The sequence below is a fragment of the Pelodiscus sinensis genome, chromosome 5, assembly GCF_049634645.1.
Source record: "Pelodiscus sinensis isolate JC-2024 chromosome 5, ASM4963464v1, whole genome shotgun sequence".
NCBI lineage: Eukaryota > Metazoa > Chordata > Testudines > Trionychidae > Pelodiscus > Pelodiscus sinensis.
In genome coordinates this window covers 45,116,335-45,129,806 of record NC_134715.1, presented here as the reverse complement: position 1 = coordinate 45,129,806, position 13,472 = coordinate 45,116,335, and the positions used below count along the sequence as shown (strand labels likewise).

Below are 13,472 nucleotides of genomic sequence, written 5' to 3'. Positions count from 1 at the left end.
AAAGAACAACTTCAGAGGGGAGTGGGCCAGGAATTTCTTTGAGCCTGGAACTGCCTGAAGTTAATTGCTCACATAAGAAGAATAAACTGGTGGTGCTATAATTGAATTTTTATGGAAATAAACAGGTGGCAGATTTACTGTGGCTGTGGGGATAGCAGGGGGTGAAACTCTGCAGCCACATTAACCTGTTTAATTTAATAGCCTCTGTACTCCTACCGGGGAAAAATAATGCTGTGTAGCTAGTTCAGTCAGCTGGATGCCAAATATAAATAACTACAATTACCATAAGATTGCCCATGTGCTGTATGGGAAAGGGCTTTGTGCCAACGTCTGCTTAGTTGTCATGTTTATTAATTAAGCTCCAGGAAATTAAAAAAAAAAACCTAAAGTTTTGGTGTTGCAAGAAAAATAAAGACACCAAGGAGGAGCAAGTGTAAGGCATAAAACACAAAGGGCTAACTGACAGTCCCCTCTGCAGTCCTGCCTTTTCAAGTAGACATTGCCAAAGCCACAGGATGTCTGTTTCCAAACTGAGAAGTGAGCAAAGTTTTGCAGCATGCTACCCCCTGGTGGTGTAGCACTAACAATACATTGGCTTTGAAAACTGACCCGTGTTAGACGGCAATCTCCAATATTTGCAGGCACTGTGCACAAAATAAGCACTGATGTTTCTGAAGCAAGCTATGTTCACCATTCAGCTATTTGTATGAGCAAAGGTGAAATGATTAGATTTAGTTTCTTTACCTTTCACCACTGAGACAAAACAAAAACAGACTGAATCAGATGTAGTACAGTATTTACATCTTAGCCAGTTAGAGTGAATTGATGAAATTCAGTTGCATGATTCAAAGACAGTTCTAAGATCGTCCTCTATGACAGTGCAATTTGAGACTATAAAGGCTGCTCAGTTAAGCTCCTATTACACAGGAAATGCCAAAGTTTAGGTTCCAGGCATAACCATAATTCTGTCCACTAGAGCATAGACATGGCAACATAGTCATGATCAGTCCTAATATCATATCAAAGCATTTTTCCTGCAATTTCAGATAAATCTGTGTAACATCTTATCCCATTGTGCACTATTCTGTGTGTGCTCGCCAGTATCCATGAAAGCTCTCCAAACATAAGGATGCCTTTGACTGAGGCAAAACTTCTGAAGGAGCCATGGTTTCATTGGTTGTGCACCTTACACAATATTGCTTTGTTTGAGAAAAGGAGCCAAATCATCAGCTGGAGTCACCTGGCATAGCTCTACTGGTTTTAATGGACCCGCATCAATGGACGAGCTGGCCCAGAACACAGGAGCATTTAATTAAAATGTATGTTGTACTTGCATATATTTACAATGGGGCACAGAAAAGAACTTTAATTTTGGCACTACCTGACTTTGAAGAGGTAGACTCGCAACCCTAATGTTCTCTTAATAAAAGGAATTTAAATGCAACTCCCTAGCTGTCTTAGAAGAAACTGACAGAAAAAGAAATTCCGTAATCTTGAAATATTTTAGTAAGATCCACCACTGGAATGTGCCTTCTGACTCTTCTCTTGTTTATTAGGCATTGTACAATGTATATCCTGAAACTGGACGAACCCTGCCCTATTCACCCTCTAATCATTATCAAAATATTGCCTTTTACCATATAATATGGGCAACAAATTCTACCTTTCTTCTGAAACACTGCACAATTGTTGTTCAAATGATCAATATATTAATTCTTACTAGACATCCACTAGAGCAATATTTTTCCATGCTTTTTTGTTTGTTTGTTTGTTTGCATTTTTTCTCTTGATCCCCACTATTGAACCGAGATCCAGGCTATGTCCAGACTGCAGGCTTCTTTTGGAAGAAGTTTTTCCAGAAGAGATCTTCCAAAAAAACTCATTCTGAAAGAGTGCGTCCACAGGAGGATCCAGACTAATTGGACGCTATCTCGCATAGAAGGCCACCCAGAACCACTTCAGGCAGGGCTTTAGGTCTCCAGGTGCTTCCTAGTGCTGGTGCCAGAGCCTAGCAGAGACACATCCATAAAGGGACCCCCTGAACAGCTGTTTCTCTGATTCTGCTGCGTGCTTGCCTACTTCTTCAAGGGACAGCAAAGCTCTTGCAGTGCCTGCTGTGGTTCCTCAGCTTTTTCAGAAGCCACAGCTTTTTCCTTTATGCCATGGAGCTGGAGCTTTATGCCAGCTGCCTTCCTGGTCCTGACCAAGCTCAACCCCAAGCTCATTCTTGGGGCCCTCTCCCTGGGTGTGGGAGCAATACCCTTGACACTGCAATTCTCAGGCTACATCTACACTACTGGTGTTTTGCGCAAAACCTGCCATTTTTGTGCAAAAACCCGCAAAGTGTCCATACCTCAAGCACGTTTTTGCACACAAAAAAATACAGTAAATCAACAGCTTAGAGGGATTTTGCTAGTAGAGATGTTATGCTTAAACAAAGCATATGAGATCTTTTATAGGGGAAAAGGCAGTACGCCTCATTTATTGAGAATACAACAGTAGCATATGTTTTTCAGTCACTCACACACACAACCACCAGACAATGGTGTCACAGTCCCACCAGACAATGTTATAGTTACCAGTCCAGAGTCTGTAGCAATCTAGTGGCCAGCTAGATCGACCACAGAGGGAGAGCAGGGCCTTTTGTTGGTCATGATCCGATGCTCTTCTGGAGTTGATGGCAAGACGAACCCAAAGTTCCATAGCAAAGCACCCTGCTTTTATAATCCTTTTTCTCTGTTGAAGTCTATGGATTTTGCTGTATCAGTCTATGACCAGTGTGTTATCTTGTTGATGTCAATCATTCCCAAAACATCTCAAAAGGCTCATCTTGTAATCAATCATCCTTTAGTGCCAGCTCCATTTTAGGGCCATCAGTCTGCCAGTCCGATCACTCTTTGACCATGAGTATGCACTGATGGTCCTGCTGATGCTGATAAGTCTGTTTTCACTCACCCTTTGCCCCTCCTTTATTTGGCCATCTGGCTCTGAGCAATAACCTTCACACCTTTATCTCGACATATACATACCACTTTCACACACAAACAATCCTCTACACGGACTTCCAAAAAAAAAAAGCATAATACAACAGTATCCCATATTGGACAAAGCAAAAAGACCTTGTAAATTAAATAGTTAAGACTTCAGCCTTCAACATTCCTCCAATGTCATTAAATAAACATAACATCAAAACTCTGTCTCTTTACTTACTAAACTCACTAAGCTTTAAAAGAAAGGAATATATATCTTACTAAAGGGCTTAGTTTAATAAAATATCAAATGTGATAATGTGTTACCTTACATTGCTACATTATTAATCCTAAAATACGAATATAAAAAGAAAAAAAATTCAATCCCAACAGAGATAGGCCTCTCCCCAACAGGAATAACTTCTTTTTGCACAAGAGTTCTTGCACGAAAAGGTGTGTGTGGATGTTCAACAGGGGTTTCTTGCACAAAAAGAGCCTATCACATTACCAGAAAAAGCCCAGGTGCTCTGACAGCCATTCTGTGAATGGCAATTAGCACTTTCTTGAGCAAGAGTGTCCATGCAGTGTGGATGCTCTCTTGCACAAGCGATGTGCTTTTGAGGGGTGGACGTACTTTTGCACAAGAGTTTTTGCAGAAGATCTCATCTGCAAAAAACCCTGCAGTTTTGACAAAGCCTCAATGGAGCGGTGTTTCTGGAGGCTGGACACCAGTGCTGATTGGTGGGACTGGCTGGTCATGGAGTGGTGGGATGACCAATAGTGGCTCCAAAACTTCTGCATGCAGAAAGCCACCTTTTTGGAGCTGTGTGCCTGGCTCAACCCTGCCCTCCAATGACACTACACCCACCTGTGGCCCACCATCCCCCTGGAGAAGCAAGTCGCCATCACCGTCTGGAAGCTTGCCACCCCAGACAGTTACCAGTCAGTGGGCAAGCAGTTTATCTAGGGGAAGTCCACTGTCGGGGCCCTCCTCATGGAGGTAAGGCACTCTTGGGATGCAGTCCCTGCACGGAGGGGTGGGGGAGTCCTGGAAAAAGGGGATCCTCGGGAAAGCAGGAGTTGGATGGGGTGCAGGGTGGAGTGAGGATGTAGGGGAAGCCCCATCCCTGGGGGGTTGTGCCATCCTGCCCTCACACAGCCCTGCTGCTGTAGGGGGGTGGCCTCATAGGGGCTGGCTCCTGGGGTGTTTGGGGAGGAGATTATGGAAGGGGGGCAGCCACCTTCCAAGGGCTCAGGCACCCCCTCTCTCATTCTCTGTTTTGTGTGTTTGTTGGTCTCCTTCTGTAGGTTGTGAGGGCCATCAACAACATCCTGCTATGCAGGGCCATCCACCTGGGAGACCTGGATCCCATCATTGCTGGATTTGCTGCCCTGGGGTTCCAGAACAGTGGGGGAGCAATTGATGGAACCCACATCCTGATCCATGAACCTCAACATGAGTGGCCCAATACATAATTCACAAGGGCTACTTTTCTATGGTTCTGCAGGCTCTGGTCGACCACTGTGAACAGTTCACGGACATTTTTGTCAGGTGGTCGGGCAGGGCACTTGGGCTGTGTCTAGACTACATGGCTCCATCGACGGAGCTATGTAGATTAGGGTTGTAGGCAAAGGGAAATGAAGTGGCAATTTAAATAATCGCCGCTTCATTTAAATTTACATGGCTGCCGCGCTGAGCCGACAAACAGCTGATCAGCTGTTTGTCCCGTTATTTCTTGTGGGATGAGGTTTACCGGGGCTTCCGACAAAGGGATTTGATGTCGGCAGGGGAGCGTCCAGACTAGCGCGCTGAGCCGACAAACAGCTAATCAGCTGTTTGTCAGCTCAGCGCGGCAGCCATGTCAATTTAAATGAAGCGGCGATTATTTAAATCGCCGCTTTATTTCCCTTTGCCCAATAAACAAATCTATATGGCTCCGTCGACGGAGCCATGTAGTGTAGACGTACCCTTGATGCCCAGATTTTCTGCAACTCAAGTCTCTTCAGAAAACTGGAGGTGGGAATATTCTTCCCCTGCCGGGACTTTGCAGTTGGAGACATGCAGATGCCACTGTGCATCATGGGGGACACAGCTTAACCCCCTCATGCTGTGGCTAATGAAGCCTTATACAGGCCACCTCAACCCCAGCAGGGACCAATTTAATGCCCACCTGAACCAGACCAAGATCCAGGTGAAGTGCCCCTTTAGCCACCTAACCGGGGCGCCTAACTAGGAGGGGGAAGGGAGCTCTAATCTGGAGCAGGAGGGGGGCTTCGAGTGGCATTGGGGACAGCTGGGTGTACCTCCTTGGCTGCGGGGACCTCATCAAACTTGGGGTTGAGTGGATCCTGTGACCACAGTGGCATGGGCAGGAGGCGGGGCTGGAGCTGGGTCAGGGATGGCAGGGGGAAGGGACATGGGCATCGCTTGTGGAGGAAGCAGAGGCATCGCTTGGGGGGCAGAGGAAGGGGGAATGGGCATAGCAGGGAGGGCAGGAGAGTGGTAGGCAGGAGCAGCAACAGAAGCCAGGTGTGCCATTATTTCCCTCATGATGGCAACATGCTATCGCACCGTTGCATGAGCTGGTCCCAGGCGCGGTTTTGCCATTCTGGATCCTCACAGATCTTCTGCATCAGGGTCTGCTGCTTGTCATGCAGGATGCAGACATGCTGCCACATCAGGTCTTCATGGACCCTGGCATGCTTTCGGGTCCCTCTGGCTCTGGCTGCTGGCTCTGGTGGTGTGACTTACCCCTCAGACCTGACTGGTCCAGCTGGGCAGAAAACAGAAGGAGAGGCACTCAGTTGTCCATGCAAACACTGTCCCTGAAGTCGTGCCCTCCTCTGTGAGCAGCGACCACCAGTCCTTGGGCCACAGGAGGGGGATGTCCCGGGAGCAAGGCCATGTGTGGCCTGCACAGCAGGCCCTGCCTCACAAGGTCCCCAAAGTGCACAGGGAACCCTGCTACCCACTTCCCCCGCCCCCCAGCTCCTGGACAAGCAAGCAAGGGAAGTGTCTAGCCACAGTGGGATCCTCCCAGGGCAGCAGCAGAGCCAGGAGCAGCCTAGCCCTCCCTGGGACCTGCACACACCCCCGCACCTGGCAGCGCTGCCTGCTGGAGTGCCTCACACATGCAGACATGCCCATGTGCTATGTGTGGCACTCCTCAATGTGTCTGGGATCGTGCCTGTGCCTGTGCCTGTGCCTGAAGAGAGAAAAAAAACAAAAAAAAAATTAAGTAACTTAGTGTACTTTGAAAAAACTTAAAAAGCCAACCAATAGTTTTGCAGCACCTTAGAGACTAACAAAAAATTTATATGGTATCACGAGCTTTCGCGGGAACAATTGAAGTGGGCTGTGCCCGCAAAAACTCATGATACCATCTATATTTCTTGTTAGTGTCTAGGGTGCTGCAGGATTATTCGCTGTTTTTTGCTTTTTTTTCCAATTACAGACTAACACGGATATCCCTCTGAAATTTACTGTACTTTGCAATCTTCTAAAAAAGTAAAGATCATTTATATTTTGGAAAAATAAAGCTGGGTCTTTTATTATCCTAACCAGTTTGCCAATCCCAGACAGAAAACAGAGGCTTCTATTGCAGGCTCATGGTTAAGATGAACTTTGCTTTCTGGCGGAATATTAAGGAATGACATTAAAAAACTATGAGAAAAATGTATACAGCAAAATTTAAAATGTGGACCACTTTTTGGTTCCTACTGAAACACCTGAAAAAGCAGTAAATGCAAACTTCACGGGTTTCCTATCAAAGAATGGTTTCTAAGGGATGGCTAAATATAAATAGCAAAATAAAACTTGCTCTAAACCTTGGACACCCTGATGCACTTGAAAATTTAAAAAAATCCAGAATAGCAACCTGGAAAACGTGGGTACATTCTCTGAACCATGGGGAGTCAATACTATGTCCACAAACTCCCCCAACTCAGTAGCATATTTTTTCTTTTATTGATATTAAGTTGCAATCAGTTCACTCTCATCCAATGCCTGATTTTGGCCAGATACTAGAGTAAGCCAATTAGCCACACTAAGTTGGACCACTGGAATAGAAAGATCTGAGTGTCACCCACACACTGAATACCATATACTCCAAAGTAATTCACTATCTTTTCCAATGGCCTTAGAGGAGCAGTGACAGAAAAGAACAATTTGACATTTTTTATTAAAGGTATTCAAAGCAAATACCACCAGTACCATCTGGGTTCTCTCAGCAAAAGAAACCCCAGACGGATCCTTTGACCCTTGCTAGGGTTTGCAGCTATGTCAATGATGCCATCTTGTGCTCAGTATTATTGAAGGCAACTGAGACTTCTGAATGACTCATCATGGACCATTAGTAGCACAGGCTCTTTGTCCAACAAAGTCATTTCAGTCTCCATGCCAGGTCACTAAACTGACTAGGGCAAGGAAATCTATTCGCTAGGAGTTACCAAGTGTCATCTTCTTAATAACCTTTCCTAAAAGAGGAAAGTCAGAAAACTAGCAAGAAGAGAAGTTTAAACCCTGTTATCTCCCCTAGTAAAGGACAACATGGCCTTTTTTATTATTTCTTTTAATATACTTAATGGAAGCAGCCCACAACTCACAACCAGCTCACAATCATCAGCTCACAACTAGCTCACAATCATTTTCTCTAAATCCTGTTTCACAGTGACCTATCACTAGAGTCACAATTTATTTAAGATGATGTGAATTTTGGTCATTAGGCTCATTGTCTCCTTAAATATTTGGCAGTTTCTCTGGTTTTCCAGTGCTTAGGTCTCTTGTCTTGGATTTTATACTCAGGTAAAGGAAGATTCCTGTGGCCATATTAAATACCACTTTAAGTAATTAAACATTGGAATAAATTGCCAAGGGGGTTGTGGAATCTCCATCATCAGAGATTTTTAAGAGTAGGTTAGACATGCATCTGTCAGGGATGGACTAGATAATATGTAGTCTTGCCATAAGGGCAGGAGACTGGAATAGATGATTTCTTGAGATCCCTTCTAGTCCTATGATTCTATGCTTGATGGATGTTTGTTTTGCTTCTTTATGTAAGCATTTTTTAGCTGAAACGTGCAAAATATTGCCCTGTCAGTGTTCTTCTGCTTTATGAATCTATATACAAAATGGTCACCACACGCTCAAAAAAGCAGTAAGCATTTTCTTTTTCCATGAGCTCGCATGGGAAAATGAAATGGCTAGAATAAAAGAGGAAAAATGTGACAAGGGTATGTAGGTATCTTGTGAGTTTCATGATATCCCAAAACACATAACCCACTCTTTTGACAATTAGACCTCCATAATAACTACAGTGTGTTTTATCCCTGGTTTTCCTCTGTTGTGTTCTTTATATTTAAGGGATAAAGGTAACACTGATAGGTAACTATGTAGTATTCTATATACAGGGTTTGGACAACCTGTTTACTCAGATTTGATTTCCTCAGTGTGGGTGTGTCTAGACTACATGCCTCCTTCAACGGAGGCATGTAGATTAGCCAGATCGGAAGAGGGAAATGAAGCCGCGATTAAAATAATCGCGGCTTCATTTAAATTTAAATGGCTGCCCCGATCTGCCGATCAGCTGTTTGTCGGCAGATCGGGGCAGTCTGGACGCGATGCGCCGACAAAGAAGCCTTTCTTCATCGGCACAGGTAAGCCTGGTTTCACGAGGCTTACCTGTGTCGATGAAGAAAGGCTTCTTTGTCGGCGCATCGCGTCCAGACTGCCCCGATCTGCCGACAAACAGCTGATCGGCAGATCGGGGCAGCCATTTAAATTTAAATGAAGCCGCGATTATTTTAATCGCGGCTTCATTTCCCTCTTCCGATCTGGCTAATCTACATGCCTCCGTCGAAGGAGGCAGGTAGTCTAGACACACCCTGTTAGATCTATTCCTTAATCCTGTTTGCTTCCCAGCATACATCCATGAGAAGGTGATATTCCTTTGAAAAAAGCTGAAAATGTAAGGCATACCCATATCACTTTTAAAATACATTAGGAAATGAACTCACACTAACAATATAATACATACTTTCATGAATATGGCCCTACACATTTAAAGTGATTTTATGACACTTGAATAAATAAGTCATAATAACTTTTGATCAGCTGGTTACCAAATTAAAAAACACCTGGTAATATTTGTTCTCTCTTCTACTCTCTTTCTGTTTCTCCTTTTTAATCTTCTTAGACCATTTTAGTTTTCTTTCTACTTTCTGTTTTGGAATGAGTGTTTGAATGTTGGCATTCAAGCATGCTTATTTTACAAAGAAATATCTTCACACGAGTAAAGTATGTGATTTCTCTGATTAAGATGATTGTTTTGTGTTTTAAATTATTTCTCTAGTCACTTCATTGAGGTAATATACTGCAAAACTTACTAAAATCCCACTCTTTATACTTCTGTACAGGGGATCCCCAATATAAATCAGGGTTGCATTCTTGAAAAGTATGATTGATTCCGAAATGATGGATACTGGGGAAATTATCCTCATAAGAAATAATGCCCCCCTTCCTCTTCTGCACACACTGCCACCCTGTCTCTTCCTGCCCAGCTCTGGCCCCTCTTCTATGTGCACCCCATTGCCAGTCCTCCCACTCACTCACAGTGTCTCCTGCACACTGCAGAATAGCTGGGAGGCCCGGGGAACGAGGGGAAGGAGTTGATAAGCAGTAATGGACAGGAGGCACTGGAGGAAGGGGTGACGCGGCTGCTGGTGCATGCTCAGAGCCTGCACAAAAGCGATGCAAAAGGTGAAACAAATTGCAAATGATGAATACGCAGATTAGGCCGACATAAATGTGACTGTTTCCCTATCGATGAGTGGCAAATACACAAAATGACACTTAAGAAAGCATATACAGGGGATGCCCCTCTATAAAACCACATCACCTACAATTTATTGGTGTCAAAATCCAGAATGAGATGTAATTAGAACAGTTATTTTATTTGGTTGCAAATACTTGAGCTTGTTTTCTATCTAAATTCTCCCATAGCACAAAAACACGTGCATTAACTCTTCAGGGTCAGATCCTCAGCTGGTGAAATTTATTTGACATCAATGGAACTATGTGGATTTACACCATTTGAGGACCTAATCCTCTGACTCTTTTTGTTCTGAGTGCAAGAAAAGCAAGAAACCCTCAATCTGAACAGTTGTGTGAAAGCTAAATGAGGATGAATGGATGCAGAACAGTCATGAATTTTGTAACTGGAAAGTAAAGTTTGCTGCAATGGTAGGGCTTAGATTACAATATGAGAAAACTAAAAAATTGCCAGGCTTTAGGATTCTGAATTCAAACCCAGACCCAGCCTGAAATTTAGCCTTCTTTACCCTACTATGCAATCCACTCCATATTCCTGTTGAAACTGCTTTTGCTATCATCATAATTGAATCCATAAGTATGATCATTGTCACAGAAAAGAATCTTTGATCAGAACCAGTCATTCCACACCTACCTTTTTTCTAATCTTCTATGGTTATTAACATAACCCACTGGAGGGAGACTGTGCCACATTTCATGTACAGTCACTGCTGGCACTTAGGGACATTCCCATCTGTTATTTGCTCTTAGCTTTGCTTACTGATAAAACAGGAAGGACAGCTGGCTGATAGGCTTTTTGAAGCAAAAGGCTTCTCTCTTTCCTACAATTAAAGTCTATAAATTATTCTTCAGTGAACAATATGCATCCTACCTCAATTTCAGAATGACTTCTAGTAAATTAAAATCACACATCCTATACAAATTTTGCCTCCCATAACTCAGACGGATGGAACTTTATAGCTGGTGTTCTTCTTTAACAGATATATTACATTGAACTCCTTCCAGCTACAACCAGAGTGACTCTTGATTACCTAGGTCTCAAATGTGTATATATTGCTCTGTATAACTCAGATAGCATTTCCCTTACACATGTTGGCTGTGTCTACACTGAGCCACTAATTCCGGAAAAGCAGCCGCTTTTCCGGAATAACTTGCCAGCTGTCTACACTGTCCGCTTGCTTTTCCGGAAAAGCAATGACGATCTACTGTAAAATTGTCAGTGTTTTTCCAGAAAAACTATGCTGCTCCCGTTCGGGCAAAAGTCCTTTTCCGGAAAAACTATTCCGGAAAAGGGTCAGTGAAGACAGCACAGTAGTCTTTTCCTCAAAAAAGCCCCGATCATGAAAATGACGATCGGGGCTTTTTTCCAGAAAAGCGCGTCTACATTGGCCACGGACGCTTTTCCGGAAAAAGTGCTTTTCCGGAAAAGCATCCTGCCGATGTAGACGTGCTTTTTCCGGAAATACTTATAACGGAAAACTGTTCCGTTTTAAGCATTTCCAGAAAAGGGTGCCAATGTAGACGTAGACGTTGTGTGTGGCAATATAAGGGCTACATTATGGTGAGAGACTCAGAAGGAAACCAGGGAGAGAAAATGGGCAGATTTTTAGCACCTGCACTGCTGGAAGACAGAGGCAATAATAAGGTCTCTGGGGAAATTGGATGATGTTTACTCCTCAGTGGCACGTGCTATGTTTTTATTTTAAAGTACTCTTATCTATCCAGGGGCCTCTATCTATATGGGCCTCATCACCACCATCTTTGCACACCTCCCCACTGCCAGAGTTTGAAGGTGTGTCTGTACTGAATAGGATGTGCTCACACTCATCTAGTGAAGGGATTTTTTTCCATCTCTGTAATAAATCCACCTCATCCAGAAATAGGAGCTAGGTTGACAGAAGAAGTCTTCCATCAACCTGGCACAACTCATCAGTGGTGTAGGCAGACTGACCAATAGTCTAGGCGTAGACCAGGCCTGAAAGCCGGTCTGCAGGCAGAGAGAGATCCTACTCATTATCAGTGCCACACCCCAGACGATACACCTGCCCACTCTGGTGCTTGAAATACTCCCTGAGCACTTGTAAGCCATCCTCCACCATGTGTTCTTGATCCTAGGATCTTTCTCCTTGGAGCAGCTGCACTGGAGAAGTTAATAATATGGCCCTGAATGATTGTCTGGGATTTGTTTATTATTTTATGTCTTTAGCCTTAATGCAGGAAGAGTCTCCTGATACATTATTAGAATGACTCCTGATTTACTCCTTCATTTGTCTGAGGGGCTGGGTCATGGGCGGTGGATGAAGCTTCTGCCTGGGAAGGCAGTAGCTCCCCAGCTTCTATTTGTGGCCACACCATACTTCACACCTATTCTGTGAAGGACATGCCCAGTGCCTTCTCCCTTGTCTCTCTCCTCTCTTCCCTGCTCCCTTCTACCCCCCAGAATATCAGTGCATTCCTGACATTTATTCTCCATGCTATGTGGTTTATACAACGTTGTTGTTTTTTTTCAGAAATGGGCTTTTTAGAATTTGCTCCAAAATATTTTCAAATATCTATGTTCTGGAATCAAACAATGAGCTAACTGGTGCTGAAAAATGGGGGAGCCAAGGACCAGAGTGAAATGTGTATCTGTTTTTCAATGGCTGGCCCGCTCTGCTGATGCTGGAGAAACTCAGGACCAGCAAGGGGGGGAGGGGAAGGTGGATGGAACTAGAGAACAGTGAACAGTGGGGGAGGCACACAGAGGAGAGGAGGAAAGAGAGGAGTGGCTGGAGGGACAAGTGGGGGATGAGGAGCAAACCCACCTAGAGACTGGGGAGGGCTACGTGAATAGATAGAGAGGGCCTGCAATAGGTGAATGGCCAGGAGCCAATCATGAGCAGCAAAAGCAGAGGAACAGGAACAAAAGAGCAGGAGGAACCAGGGACGAGGTGAGTGGCATGAGGAGGGGAGAGGAAACCCACCACACACTAGCAAAGGTGGAGGTCTCGGAGCAGTGAGCAGGCAGAAGACTGCAGCAAGCATGTGGGGAGAGGGCAAGAAGGGGAGGGGACCAGGCAGCTATCTTTGAAAGGCTGGTTGGGCAAAGCAACCCCTCCTCCCACTCCACGTACTAGCAACCGGGGAGGAGGAGCATGTGGAAGAGGCAAGGAGATGAGAAAAGGACCCAGCAGCACCTCAGGCTGGGGCAAACAAAACCTACCACCACTCCAAACATTAGGCTGGGGCAACAAAGAGGAGAGAGAAGGAAACCCCATACAAAGCAAAAACGGGAGGCTCAGCAGAGACAGGGCGGGGAACTCACTGACTGGTGCAGGGAGAGGGCAAAGGAGGAGGAAGGAGGGTGGGGAGCAGTCAGCAAGAAAGAAGCCCACTTTTTGCACCCTGGGCCAAGGTGCAGGGAAGGAGACTGGATGGGGTGAGGAGTCAAACAGGGAGGGAGCCATGCAGGAAAGAGGGGAACAAACCAGCAAGCAGGCAGCAATGCAGCAAGCTGGGTGAGATCTCTGGAGAGCAGGGCTGGCACTCATCTTAGAGAAGATGTTCTGGAGAAAACTGCAGGCTGTAGCCATGGGAAAACCTATATGACTGAAATTTGTATATGTTCTGTGCAGGTTCAGGGGCAGGCTGCTGAGGAGGTTCCCTACTACTCAGCCTTCTGAGTCCCCTCAGCC

General features: G+C 44.8%; 1 long non-coding RNA gene across 1 annotated transcript in view; it reads right to left on the bottom strand.

Annotated features, from left to right (window-relative positions):
- Window positions 1–2,465: 2,465 nt before the first annotated feature.
- LOC142829587 (uncharacterized) overlaps window positions 2,466–13,472 on the bottom strand; it is a 36,033-nt gene continuing 25,026 nt past the window's right edge. Inside the window, exons 2-3 of the long non-coding RNA XR_012904134.1 lie at window positions 6,070–6,175; window positions 2,466–5,743 (exon numbers count right to left, since the gene is read on the bottom strand). This is a non-coding gene — a long non-coding RNA (uncharacterized LOC142829587). The remainder of the gene's footprint in view (window positions 5,744–6,069; window positions 6,176–13,472) is intronic.